The sequence below is a fragment of the Sturnira hondurensis genome, unplaced genomic scaffold, assembly GCF_014824575.4.
Source record: "Sturnira hondurensis isolate 20B ecotype Veracruz unplaced genomic scaffold, ASM1482457v3 Scaffold0001812, whole genome shotgun sequence".
Lineage (NCBI taxonomy): Eukaryota > Metazoa > Chordata > Mammalia > Chiroptera > Phyllostomidae > Sturnira > Sturnira hondurensis.
The window spans coordinates 194,158-196,991 of NW_028074443.1; the positions used below are offsets into that span (position 1 = coordinate 194,158).

The following is a 2,834-nucleotide window of genomic DNA, read 5'->3' on the forward strand; positions in this document are numbered from 1 at the left end:
CTAAAACACCAATCCAAAAGAACCTACACACCCCAGTGTTCATAGCAGCACAATTTACAATAGCCAAGAGTTGGAAGCAACCTAGGTGCCCATCAGTAAATTAATGGATCCCAAAACTAGGGTACATTTACACAATGGAATTCTATGCAGCAGAAAGAAAGAAGGAGCTACTACCCTTTGCAACAGCATGGATGGAACTGGAAAGCATTATGCTGAGTGAAATAAGCCAGGCAGTGAAAGACAAATACCATATGATCTCACCTTTAACAGGAACCTAAACAACAAAACAAACAGGCAAGCAAAGTATAACCAAAGACATTGAAATAGAGAACAGGCAGGCAGGGACCAGAGGGGAGAGGGGAGGGAATTTCAGGGGAATAGGGGAAGGATTCACAGGAACAAGTATAAAGAACACATGGACAACAACTAAGGGGGGTGGAAATGGGAGGGAGGTAGGGAGCACTGGGGGAGTGGGCTCAGATGTGGGTAAAAGACATAAAACTGTACTTGAACAATAATTAAGTAAAAAAGAAAAAAATGGGGAAAAAAACTGGGCAAAGGACCTGAACAGACACTTCTCCAAGGAGGACATAGAGAGGGCCCAGAGATATATGAAAAGATGTTCAAAATCACTAGCCATCAGAGAGATGCAAGTTAAAAACCACAATGAGATACCACTTTACACTCTTCAGAATGGCCATCATAACCAAATCAACAAACAAGTGTTGGAGAGGTTGTGGAGTAAAGCAAATCCTAGTGCACAGTTGGTGGGAATGCAGACTGGTGCAGCTACTGTGGAAAACTGTATGGAATTTCCACAGAAAACTAAAAATGGAACTGCTTTTTCACCTAGCAATTCCACTGCTGGGATTATACTCTAAAAATCTTGAAACACCAATTCATTAAAACCTATACACCCCAATGTTCATAACAGCACAATTTACAATAGCCAAGTGCTAGAAGCAACCTAAGTGCTGATCAGTAAATAAATGGATCAAAAAGCTATGGTATATTTACACAATGGAATTCTATGCAACAGAGAGAAAGAAGGAACTCCTACCTTTTACAACAGCATGAATGGAACTGGAGAGCATCATGATAAGTGAAATAAGCCAGGCAGTGAAAGACAAATGCCATATCATCTCACCTTTAAGTGGAACCTAATCAATAAAACAAACAAGCAAGCAAAATATGACCAGAGACATTGAAATTAAAAACAATCTGACAGTAACTAGAGGGAAGGCGAGAGGGAACAATAGGGAGAAAAAGGGGAAGGGTTTTCAAGAACAACTACAAAGGATTCATGGACAAAACCAAAGGGGATGGTAGAATCAAGGGAGGGAGGTGGAGCTGGTTGGGGTGGAGGGTTGGAGGGTAAATGCAGATAACTGTAATTGAACAACAATAAAACAATTAAATAAAATAATAAAATACTGTCCTTGAACAATAGACAGATAAATGGCAAAATTCATGCTAAAATTTTAATTTTTTTCTTTACTTAGTTTGACATTAAATAGCAAATTAAAACACTATGAAAAAAGTAAGTGATTCAGTTATTCATAAGAAACAAAAACACAACTTTGGGAACCACAGATCTAGGAAAAATGCTACAATATTGCCAAGTAAACCTTCAGTTCAATCTTGATAGCTTTTACTACCTTACTGGACAATGACGGCCACAGCCAATACTTTTGCTTCTATACCCACTTGCAGTTATTAATCCCTTACTTGTTCATTAAATTGTGATTTAGACATTGGAAAGGGAATAACAGTTTTGAACACCCTTCAAAATGTGCTAAGTCTTACAAACACAAAAGGCTGGGACAGAGAAGAACTAATATTAGCAGCTTTGATGATAGGATCTGTAGAATTGTGAACCCAGAAATGGAGCTTAGATGCTGAGCAATGGAAAAGAAAGACAAATGTCCAGGAAAAAAGTGAGCACTAAAAAAGGCTCCAGAAGGGTCCATCAGATTTAAGGATCTATTACTGGCTTTCAAGATAATACTTAACAAATAACCAAGATCACCTTAATGTTCTCCTCAGCTGCACTCAATTTTATTTATTTATTTTTTTAAATATGGAATGCTTCATGAATTTGCATGTCATCCTTGCGCAGGGGCCACGCTAATCTTCTCTGTATTGTTCCAATTTTAGTATATGTGCTGATGAAGCAAGCACTGCACTAAATTTTAGACAAGCTTCTCATGACTACAGGTCCCTGGCATTCCTTTTTTTTTTTTTTTTAGAAAACTTGTGAATATATTCTCCCTGCCCCTTTGAGATAAAAACTCTTCCAACCTCTTGCCAGACTTATATCCAAGATATATCTTTCTCAATAACCTAGGAGCCATTTCAGTAAAATAATGAACACATAAAGATCTCTATCACCCCTAACAGCCTCAGCAATCTTGAGAGCAAAGAATAAAGTTGAAGGTATCATGCTACCTGATGTCAAACTATATTACAAGGCCATAGTAATTAAAACAGCATGGTACTGGCATAGAAATAGACATATAAATCAATGGAATAGACAACAAAGCCCAGAAATGAACCTACACCTACATGGTCGATTAATATTTGAGAACAGAAGCAAAAACATACAATAGAGTAAAGACTATTCAATAAATGCTGTTGGGAAAATTGGACACGTACATTAAAAAACTAGACCACCTTCTTACACCATACACAAGAATAAATTCAAAATCGATTAAAGATTTAAATTCATCTATATCAAACTAAAAAGGGTTTTGCACAGCGAAGGAAATCATCACCTAAATGAAAAGACAACCTTCTGAATAGAAGACATTTGACAATATATCCTATAAGTGGTT

At 37.2% G+C, this 2,834-nt stretch overlaps 1 non-coding gene across 1 annotated transcript; it reads right to left on the reverse strand.

Annotated features, from left to right (window-relative positions):
* Nucleotides 1-2,074: 2,074 nt before the first annotated feature.
* LOC118976647 (U6 spliceosomal RNA) lies at nt 2,075-2,181 on the reverse strand. The gene has a single exon (XR_005064322.1). It is a non-coding gene; the product is annotated as a U6 spliceosomal RNA (small nuclear RNA).
* Between the last annotated feature and the right edge of the window lie 653 nt (nt 2,182-2,834).